Consider the following 12,431-nt stretch of genomic DNA (forward strand, 5'->3'; position numbering starts at 1 on the left):
ATTATTCAGTAGCGTATTCGATGGGGGTGAAGTTGTCTATAGGACTTGGCAGATTAGGTGCATCGGATTTGGCGAATGTAATGTATCGGACTCAACAGATTTTACGAATCTGAATTTTCATCCGTACATGATCATCAGATTTTTCGGTTATGATGCATCGGAATTGGCGGATATGTTTTGCAGATATACTGCATCGGAATTGGCGGATATGATGCATTGGAATTGACAATGAAGGATATGATGCATCAGATTCATAGGTTCCTGGTGTAAATTCCTTGATATACCTGTAATATCGACCATCTTCAAGATCTTAGAGATATCAGTATTTGCAGAACTCAGTGCCTTCATTTCATTTAGAATTATTTTTATTATTATTAGCAGACAACCCATCATTTAATAAAATAAAGGTGGACGCTTCTTGCCGTCAAAGTGTATTCACAAATAAAACGGACTTTTTGTCGTAGGAAGTAGATTTACCCAGATGGACTAGTCATAGCAGATTCATTGCTAAATCTCTTTAATTAAATAAAAGGTGCGATTTTAAATCATTATGTGGCCTACCACAAACTTACGTAAAACAACAAAGCTAATAGTTGCTTGATTCACTTCTAAAAGAGATATTCATTAGCTATCTGAAGATGTTGTGGTTTACAAAGAAATTTATTATGGCAAAAATGACATTTGTTTAAAACCTGGAGTGATATGTTGGGTTAGAGAGAGTGTAATCATAAAATCAATGAATATCATGAATAAATAGAAAATTAATTTTTACCAAAAACTTTAATTGTGAAAATTGCGAACATTGGGGGAATATAATTTTTAAGGAGCTAGGAAGGGGGAGGGGGAATTTAACAAAAATATTATTCTAAAATTCCTGATTCAACTGGCTGTTGTCATTCCAGTTAGAGTTTGATTTCATGTAGCTTTTCTGAATCTGTAATCCGGCCTTCAAATATAAAATATTTATAAGATGATTTCATTTTCATTTTCCAAACAATTTATGGCAGGACGGATTTTCATTTTAGGGATTGTTTAGTTATTTGGGGTATCATTGATCTTAAATCTCACGATACAAAAACAGAAATATCAGGAATAATGTTCATGTAAAAAAGAGAAATGCGTAGTTTTAATAATATATTTCTGCAAAACAAAACAAAAATAATGCAAAATGCATAATGCAAAATTCAAAATGCAAGATGCAAAACAAATGCAAAACCTTATAAACATGCCCAATACTGATGAGGTTGTTAAAAAATTTAGCAATAAAAGTTGTAAAGCAAATGTCACTAGTTTGTTGTCAAAAATTCGAATTCTATAATATCTTTGCAACCCAACGTCGTAGATCTTAGATATTTCAAACTATGAATTCTGTTAGATCAAATAATCAAAGTTTGAAATATGAAAGGTTTTCACGATCAGGTTGTAAAATTACAGGACCGTGACTGAAAAATTTGTGTCCTAGACTCAATTCCTTTTACCCTTACCTGTAATAGGTTAATGTGAATGGAATCCAATGTATTGTCAACTATAGATTCATGGCTGGAAATATGATCAGGCTCCAATCCATCAACAACTGACGGTATTAAACCGTCCTAAAACAACAAATATGGTTTTTCTTGTTAAATCCTCCGCACCCCCTAACCTTATCTAGAATAGGATAATCACAATAGGTAGCTTGTTTATCAGAAGGTGTGGGGTCGACAAAAACAACAAGAGAACGGTTTCAAAATACTTTATATTTTACTGTCTATGCGTGCTTTGCCTGCTTCATCAAAGGCTAGGGACCTCTTCGTAGAATCAGGGACTCCTAGTTTTCCAAGAATCTTAATCCTGAATTGAGAGCGTATTCAAGATTCAATGTATTAAGATTTACCTAGAATTGAGAGAGTATTCAAGGTATCTGAGATTACCTGGAATTTAGAGAGTATCCAGGGTATATATAGGATTACCTAGAATTAAGAGAGTTTTCAAGGTATCTAGGTTTACCTGGAATTAAGAGTATCCAAGGTATCTAGGTTTACCTGGAGTTGAGAGGGCACCCAAGGTATCTAGGTTTATCTAGAATTGAGATAGCATCCAAGTATACAGGATTACCTTGAATTGAGATAGTATCCAAGTTATCTAGGATTATCTAGAATTGAGAGGGTATCAAAGGTATCAAGGTTTACCTGGAATTGAGAAAGTATCAAAAGTCTCTAGGATTATCTAGAATTGAGAGGGTATCCAAGGTATCTAGGTTTACCTGGAATTGAGAGGGTATCCAAGGTATCTAGGTTTATCTAGAATAGAGAGAGTATCAAAGGTATCACAGTTTACCTGGAATTGAGAGAGTGCTATCAGATATTTGTTCTGTGCAGGAGTTCCAGCAGAATTGTCTTCTGTATTCTCCGTCTAGAATAAAAATACAAAACCTTTTAATTTTTAGCAAAATAATAATGCCGACTTTTCTAGGTGCCATTGAATAAAACATTCCATGCTTAAAACAACTGAGATTAGTTTCTTTAAAATACTCAATTAAGAATAAGAATTTGTATATCATTAATCAATCTATTACAGAATTTCAGCCTTGTTATATCCAAAGAGTTGGAATCTTATTAAAGAGACTGTAAAATGATTAAATGATCCTCTATTTATAGAATTCTATGTCCGATCCACAACAGTTCCTTTTAAAGCTTTGTCTGATCCTTAGTTCATTAGTGATCCATGTTTCTGTTATTGAAATCCAATTATTGTCAATGGGAGATACTCTAAAGAAGTGACAGTTTTCAAGTAAAAAAACGACGATATATTTCACAATATTAACCAGATGTAAAGGTTCAAAAGGTACGTCTGTGAATCGGACAGTACCTTTCAATGTTTCTTTTGTCTTCTATTTATAAATTAAATGTTGTTCTTGTTAAAAACATGGAATGTAATCATTGATTCCTGTTTTTCTGACGAGTTTCCACAAAACTGTGAGAACTAACTGGTATGCGCTTAACTGAACGAATGGTTGTTTTGTAAAGCCAACATTGTATTGTAAAACTTCCCAGAGGTCAGAAATTACGCTCTTGATCTCGATATCCAATGTGGGCACTTTTAAATTTGAGGATGAATGCTTGATGCCAGATGGCGATTAATGCTTTATCACGAGATTCACATCACTAAAGTTCTGACTACTAATTGTTTATCAAAATAAGTTTAAAACTAAACAAAAATGAACAATGTATACAAACCTGGTGATAAGTTTTGACCCAAGAAAAGTATTCATCGTATTCATACAATGCCAGGTGTCCCTAGTTACAGTGTTAATTCAGTCAGAATATCAGGGTTTGTGCGGAGGAAGATTTTTTTCTGGGGGTTAATTCAGAATGAGATTTTACAGGTTTTTTGTAGATAAAACCTAAATTTTCTCAGATTAAAACCATTTTTCATTTGTTTTGTTGCAGAGGTTTAAGTAAAGAGAATTAAAAAATCTTTAACAGGTTTGCAGATGAAGCCCAACTTTTTTTCAGGTTTTTGCAGAGGTTATAAGAATAATAATTATAGAATAAAAAAACTTTTTCGGGTTTTGCACATGAAAAACCAACTTTTTTCAGAGGTTTATTCAGAATAAAGATATGTATACTGTTTACACAATTTTATCAGAAGAACAATTTCTATAATGGATTGGGAAGGAGTTCCTTTTATTTCTATTTGATCCGGAACCAGGTTTAGAAAATTTAAACTTTTTCTATTTTCTTCGCTTAAGCTGCATGATGTCTTAAGGATTATTATGCATCAAATTAATTGACCAGGGAAAGTATTAATGGCCTCTCATAAGATAAGATCTCATGAAGATTTGTGTTTTGATAAGAAAAGGATTTTTTAAAATATTATGTATGATCTAAGAGCAAATAAGTAAAAAGCAAAAATTAATTATGAAAAGAAATATGAACGAAGAAATTGAAAAATGAATGCAAATTAAAAATGAATTAAATATGAAATGAATGAATGAATGAATGAATGAATGAATGAATGAATGAATGAATGAATGAATGAATGTATGTATCAACTGTTCCTTCCAAACCAGTTCTCCAAGGGCAGGTAGAAGCTGACCCATCTCCTCACTTTTATCATGAACCTGGAAACCAAAATAGTTTTCTTAACCAAGGAGAATTGATAACATTCTACTCTAATGTACAGAGTGACCCACAAAGAATGAGACTTCAGAGACGACTATACGGAATATATACTTTCTGTTTCCTTATATTCATGTAAACTTTCTTCTCTCTTATTCAAGTCATAAATTGAGCCCGTAAAAGACTTTATTCAAGGTAACCCTGATGCGTGCAGAAAGCCGTGAAACTCGTCATTTACCTACTCTTTTATGATAAAACAAATTATTATATACTGAGAATTTGTTGAATTGTTATAAAATTTGTGTAATTATTTAACTGCCTCAAAGGAGAAAAGTAAAATAAAAGAATGCGTCATTTGATTTCACGGGCTTTAAAAGAAAAAGGTTTAATTTGATTAATTATTTGAATTCCTCCGCGGAAAAATTTGTTTTGTAGGGTCTTAAACAAATTTATCGATGACTTAAAATTAACACCACATCGGAACTCCTCTTCTTGCAGTCTTGCAGAGCAGAGGACTTCGAAAAAAATCTTATTCATAGTTTTAATCTCATTGAAGAAGTTGGAAAAAAAATATTGATGGTTTTCCTGCTCTTGAGTTCCAGAAAGAAATCCTTGAATACTTTTTACTCCGGATTCAGTGTTATCCCGTCCAAGCTCACTTACGCCTAAATTTGTCATTGTTCATTTGTTCCTTTAGTCATTTTTTCATTTTATCATTTTGTCATTTTATTATTTTGCCATTTGTGAATTTTCATTTTGTCATTTTGTCATTTTGCCATTTTGCCATTTTGCCAGTTTGCTATTTGTCATTATCATTAATTTTATTATAATTATTCTAACAATATGTTTAGGTTCTAACCTGGAATCCATTTAAACTTAGATCTTGACACTTCTCTAGCCCACACATAAATGCCCTGCGGATAAAATCCTTTAAATGAAAAAATCTATAGATTAGCATTTAAGTAAAAATTCTTAAAATATCAATTTACATCATACAGCATGCTTTGCCGTTTAAATAAAGCATTTACAATACGTTATTTCTTTTTATAAACAATATGAAGTATTGAACCATGATTGTATAAAACAAATCAACTGTTAAGGCAGTGGCACTTAACCCAAATTAATTATAAAGATTAAATGGACCGTGGACATAATTTAATGCCCCTCTATTTGAATAAATACATGCCCGATTCACAACAGTATCCTTTATTAACCCTTTGTCTGAGAAAAAAAAAGATACTAATTAATTTTTTAATCAAAACTCTTATCTTCAAATGCGGATTCTCTATAAAAGTGACTGAAGGACTTAACTGGAAGAAACAAGGAAAGAAGTTGAAAGAATTATTCAATTTTTTTCTTCAACAATGTAACTCAAGATTAATTTTTAATGAGTGGGCATGAAACTCTTCAAGAAGCGGGTCACACGACCTACGTTTGAATTTTCTTTTAACATGACATGCCACTTAAAATGAAAGCTCGCTCAAAAATTCGTCGGAATTCCCTTTAAAACAAGGTTCAGAGTGCAAGGATTTGTTCCTGAATATTAGCAGGAGCTTTGAGTTTAGCTAGAGCTAAGCAGGTCAACAGTATCAAGTTCATTCCACTCACACTCTCAATATCTCCTGGAACAAATATGATTGATTGATTGATTAAATGATTGGTTAATTGGTTGATTGATTGATTAAAAAATTGGTTGCTTGCTTTTTTGATTGATTAAATGATTGTTTACTTGCTTGTTTGATTGATTAAATGATTGGTTGGTTGATTGATTGATTGATAAATGTGGATTTGTTTCACTTCCAGCTGTGAATAATTAATGGTTAAATTAAATTCAATAAAACAGCGGTTTTAAAACTTTAGGGATAAACAGCGCAATAAACTACACGTCATCCACATAAATCAGAATGAAACGGTGTAATTTCACCAGTTGGACATTGGACAATGGACAATGGGTATAAAGGTCCGAATGACCACTGGATCTGGTTTTAACAAGCACTTTCTGAAGAAGTCTTTGACTTTAGGATCTATCTGAAATATGTTAGAATCAACCTTTCTTGAAGAGGATTGGAAGGAGGGCCCAGGCATTTCGAACAACTTCAGAGTAGTTCCCGACAGTGTATGCAATCCTCATTAGGTTTCCTCGCACCCTCTCCAACCAGTCCTACAACATTCATCAAACGTATCAACTTAAAATTACAATCTCAATAGTGACTTTTGCCGGCAATAATTGAAAGGCTATTGCTATGATCATGATTGACAATAGACCAAGCTCCAGTCCTGATTTATTTGACCTCCACGCCAGTACCCTTCAATGCTCCTCGTCTTTTTACAATTTAACTAGAAAATTATTTTCTATTCACCAATGCAGCAATATTAATTGATACAATATAAAATATACATCTTAAAGGGAATGTAAGCGTAATCTTTAAGACAATGATCGCGCTGCCAGATTTACAATGGTAACATTTTGTCGGATCATGTATTTACGTAGATATCACTTACTGGAGGAAAACATGTAGGAATTAGCATATATAGAGACTTATAAACCTAGAAAAACAACAATATCTTCACTATTATTTATCAGAGGAACGCTGTGAATCGGGCATTGCCTTGCAGTGTGTTTACCTTGCAGGTTTTCTTGTTGGCGTAGAAGAAGAGAGAAGCAGACTTGTTAGCAGTTGGTAAACTACCTAGAGATCCATCCCAAGCATTTAACATACACTTCTCTAGGTAGTGGACTAGATGCAGCAAACCCTGGGCCTGAATAAATCATGAGGCATATAAAAAAAATAAGAAAAATTAGAAAATATCAATCAAAAGTTGATTAATTTGAAGCTAAAACCCTAGCCAAGACTAGTTTCACAGCCAATACAGCTAATATAATGTCAAAGTTGATTTATATTGCATACAATGTTGAGAAATGACTTTAACTTTGACCCCAAATTACAAAGCTTTTTCTCCAATAGCTGAGCAGGTACACTGCTGAAAATGGACCATTAGGTTTTTCATCTTTAATATAATTTTCAGAAAATACAATTTAGGGAATCTTGAGTAAATCCATTTTTAAGATACTGTAGAAATAATGTGCATTTTCAGGTCTAAAACAAACGTATCTGTAGTTTCAAGGCTTAAGCTAATTCTGTTTTTTTGTGTGATATTTTTTGAACCGTTAATGACGAGTCCTCAAATTTTTTAACATGTCATTAACAGTCTAAATACATGTTTAGCAAAAAGTCAAAGCCCTTAGTGAAAACTGTATAAATCTTTAAGAAGCAAGCACTGCCTAAAACCGGGTTTTAATAGTGAAATCAGTAAAAATCACATCAAAAGACTTTTTCAGAGCGCATCTAGTTAGTCAGGCAGTTGAATTAGGGCTTTGATTTTTAGCTACAATATGTCTTGTGTCTGTTCATGAAAAGTTTGAGGACCTACGTGGCATTTTCTGAAACTTCAAACTACTTGAGCCTGCCCTCAACTTGCACGATATAATAAAGATTAGTCGTTCAATGGATGTGTATTGTGTATTGTTTAATTAACAGTATCAGAAACTTTCACCAAGTATGAAAATACCTGGTTTATGTCTATAAGCTGTGAGGATTGGTTTGCCAGCCTCCGGCATGTTACATCAATGTGTCCAAGAGTATCCTGTGCTTTCCCTTAAAATAAGATAATGTTGAATGCTGAAAAGATGTTAACCCATTAGTGACGAGAAGGTCAATTTTGACCGGGTGAGGTTTTTTTTAAATGCCTTTATTCTTAAACTAAATGTCGTCCTGTCTTTTCCTGCACTTTCCTTAGGATTTCCTGTTTTCAAAACGTATGTTATATTTGACGTAACTTCAAAATTGTTTTGTTTTTATTTTAAATTTTAAAATCCCAAAAAGAACAAAATTAGAAAACCAAAATAACACCCTGTAATTTAGTTTTGAATCTATAAAATTGTCAATTTTTTTCTAGAAAAAATTTAAAGACATTTTTGGAAACTTCTTTAAAAGATCTAAATAACTAAAACATGAAAAGTAAAGTTTTCAAGATAATTAGATAATTATGAATTACCAAAGTTTTTTAGATTTTCATGTTTTACAGGTCACCCTGTACAACAAAAATTTTAAAATTTAATTGAATATTGTTTTTTCACGACATCCTTATTGGTTATACTTTATCAACTCATTTTAGGAATTTCAGGAATGACAAGAGGCTATTTCAGTCAGATCAGAGTGGCTTAATTGCTTTCAGAACCTTGGTCTGTTTCAGTCTTGATTTCCTTGGTGCTGATTAAACTGGTCTATATTTGCATTTATTAAGATCTCATCAAGATAGTCAAAACCATTTAAGTGCACCTTTCAATTACTAACTCACCAACAGGAGATTTGAGTTTATTTAGTACACAGTACTGTGCTGACACCCAGGCAAGACATGTTGCTTTCAGCTCTCCAGAAATCTGATAATCATCACATTCTCCTGTAATTTAAAATTTTGTTAACAATATGAAAAATGTAAAAAAGTCTAATGATAACTTACCAAATATTTCGCACATTTCCAGCCAGGACACATTTTTCCCATCCCCTCCTATATACTGAAAGTACTCATTGACCTCTGCCCCTGACATGTCATCTGCAGAGTACTCCCGGCGCATTACTCTTTCCAGGATGGATCTATGGAAATCCTTGCTGACACCAAACTGTTTAAGGACTTCAAGGTTTGTCTTCTTGAACATAATGCTCAGTGGGATTCTGGAAAGGAGTCGTAGTGACATCTGCTTACACGAATCATCAGCATGCTGAAAGCTTTGAAGCACACAATGGGCTAGTACCTGCAGCTTGTCAGATGATAAAATGAACTCCTCCACAATGAACAGGAAAATTCTCAAAATGTCTTTGATCAAATGGTGGGATGTGGCCAACAGCTTGATACATGATTTGAATATTGACTCAAATACTTCAGTGCTGACAAATATATCCCCACAAGGCTTTAAACTGACCAATATGGTGTACATATATTTTAAAGCCAAAGACTTCACCGATTGTGAGGTGGCAGACCAGCTTATTAGGGTCGATAAGCTGTTAAGAAGGTTGGTAAGGTGCTGAGAGGTTGGAGAGGCTGAGGTTGAACCCAGGAGTTCTGAAGAAGATTGATAAAAGCTGTGTGTAGAGCTGTGCAGAAGAAGAAGACGAAGAATGCTGTGATGGATGGCTGGATGAGCTACAGCAAGGCAGGTATTGTGGAGGCCAGAGTGATGGGATAAAACCTCGAATATACTTGGATCTAATGCCCACATAGACAGCAGACTACCCTTAGTCGTAGCTATATTCCCTATAGCAGCCAGAACAAACATTACCATCTTCTTAGCTGTAGTCTTATGCATTTTTACAGAGTATGCATTTGATTCAAGGAATGGTTTTACATTGGCAAGAGAGTAAAGTGCTTTCTCAAAGCGCTCCATGAGAAGTAGATAAACATTCTGCATGATAATCACATTCTTGAGATTTAGTAAGGCATGAAGAAGGTTTATTGTATCGTTGAGGATACATTCATGGGATCCACCAACTGCAAGGTTAATAAGATGACCTTCACGTCCAATTAATTGATATATCATCATGCTGAGGTTCTCCTGGTTCACATTGAAGAGCTGTTGCAGGCTGAAGATTAAAACCCTCTGTCCTGCAACCGTGAACCTATTCATCTGTTTAGCCAGGTAGCAGAAAAATTCAGAGACTATGTTTTCTTTATCTGCCAGTAAAGGGGCATGCACTAGACTTATAATCTTGAGACATGACATCATACATCGCAAACCAGAGATAGCTAAATCCTCAGACCATCTCCAGGACAAGGATTCCATTGAAACATTTCTTACCAAGTGTAACCAGACTCCAACTTTTGGTAGGATAAGGTAGACAGGATTAGTGTCTGAAAGGCCGGTAAGCACACAATCAATCATCTGTAAGAAGGAGATGGTTTGGGTTTGGGATTTCTCCTTCTCTTCATCATCGTACTCAGCAGACCCCCACTAAAAAATAACAGATGTTTAAATGTACATGTCTCATTGTAAGTGGGCCTATAATACAGAATCTAAAAGAAGGAAAAACAACTGATTAAAAAGCTAATGTTATATCCCTGAATCACCTTGTATTGAAATGCCTGTAGGATACTGATTGAAACCTCATCATCCTCTAAATCCTGTAGATCCTCATCCTCTCCACCCGTCCTTGTCTCCAGCATCAGATCCTCTATATAAAACCCAACTTGGTCCACTCCAAACCCAACCTCCTCCTGACAATTGAAAATATGTTTCAGCAATTTAAACAGAACTGAAGATAGGAATATTTAAAACTATCAACTTTAGTCCAGTAATATTAAAATGTTTACAAATAAATATTATGGGGAAAAGGGAAGAAAACTATTCTAACTCAATAAAAATCAAAAATAAACATTTAAATATACTAAACGAAAATGTGCAATTAATACCTTCCAGAAGTTGGACCATGCAATAATATGCTTCCCGATGGATTTCCGGACATCTGGAAGATTTCCGGACTCCATAAACCAACCAACAGCTATATCAACCACCTCCTGAAATACGCTCAGTTAATCTTGAAGCACAATCTAATTTAAGGATGCCACTAACGATTCAAAAAGGCTACTATTTCTCTATCTTTAAAAAAAATGAAATCTTTAATCTGATATTCTTAAAATCAACAAATAGCACATAGCACTAATATGAATGAAAACCTAACAAATCAAATCAGACTGTCATAATCATAATAATAACCTCCTTCCACTCACCAAACTTGAAGTGAATAATAATATATCAGGTCTGGAGAAAGGTCTTATTGCTAGTAGACGGTATGATTTTATATTTGCTTTTAGTGTAAGTAATGCTTTTATTAACGATCCTCATTTAACCAGGGCAGATGAAGTTTTATAAAGTTGTGAAGCACTAATAATGGCACACTTGTCTATTTTAGTCAATTAAAGGCTAAAAAATTAATTTGAATATATTGAAAAAGTTTCATATGCTGACCGTGAAAACATTTCTGAAGTGATGAGGACTGGAGAATGCGATGGTGTTCATGACCTCCAAGAGTGCAATCACCAGGACCTCGCTCTGGGTATCCTCAAGGAGGCCTTTCACCAATCCTAAAGCAAAAAATACAGGCAACACATTTTTTCACTCAAAAAGTTAAACTTTCTTTGTGCAAGAAATCATAATAAATGGTTCAATACTTTTAAAATGCTCCAAACCTTACAGAGTAAATAAAAAAGGTGTTAGTTTCACATTTTTTGAAAATCTAGCTAAATATTCCTTTCATAACTGATTTAAAACGTCCACAACAATGTGAACAGCTTTTTGCATCTATATATGCAATATTTTTATATAACACAGCATTGTGGTAAGCTTTTCTCTGAAATATCAAAAATGAATTATAGGATTTCTACAAGAGTAGAAAGTAGCTTTCCGCTTTGAAAAAATATTTATAACGTCTAGAGTAGCAGAAAAAGCTTTTTTCCTTGAACAAAAATGTTAAAATATATTTATGTTCTACAATAGTTGAAAATACTTTTCGCTTTAAACTTAAATGTTAAAATAGTAACATAGAAAAGTAAAAAAAAATAAAGTCTCATTAAGATCTAAATAAGTTAAAGAAATGTTTCAATGAACTAAGAGCCTCTGACAAGAAAAAAGACAAAAACAAAAAAATTAATTCTAATTGCGAAAATATGTAGATAGAATTTTAAGAACCTAAACGCTTTTCGAAAATTTGGCTGTCAATACTTTTACTGGTATCAATCTAACAACCTGTTTTTGATTATTTTCATAATTAAATAACAAAAACCCAACAATTTTTAGGGATAATTGATGAAACACATGCCCTTCGATAACTATAAATCCCCCTATTCCATCTTGGGTTCCACCACCTCGAGCAATTGCCTCAGAAAATGATGAGATGAAGAGTGCCTAGTTTTTAAATTTTGTTATGTAAAGAATAACAGCCAAGACATGACGACTTACATTAGACATTTCAAAAAATTACAAAAAAGTGAATATAGAGCATATTATCCTTTTAGGGGGGGGCTATGCAGATAATACAACGTAGTTAAATTAAGTGAATTAGAAGACAGAGTGGACAAAAAAATAATATTTGGAAAATAATTATCAGCATTAAAAACCTCTATCTATCAATTGCTTTGGTTCCTAGCTTTCGTTTCACATGCATGTCACTATAGATCGTTAGAGGTCATTAGAAGGTAAAACAATGGATTCTTTGCTCCTTCTGTAATGCTTGGGTTCCTAGCTTTATATTTCAAGACTTAATTATCTTACTAATAATT

Source organism: Eurytemora carolleeae, unplaced genomic scaffold (assembly GCF_000591075.1).
Source record: "Eurytemora carolleeae unplaced genomic scaffold, Eaff_2.0 scaffold602, whole genome shotgun sequence".
NCBI classification, from domain to species: Eukaryota; Metazoa; Arthropoda; class Copepoda; order Calanoida; family Temoridae; genus Eurytemora; species Eurytemora carolleeae.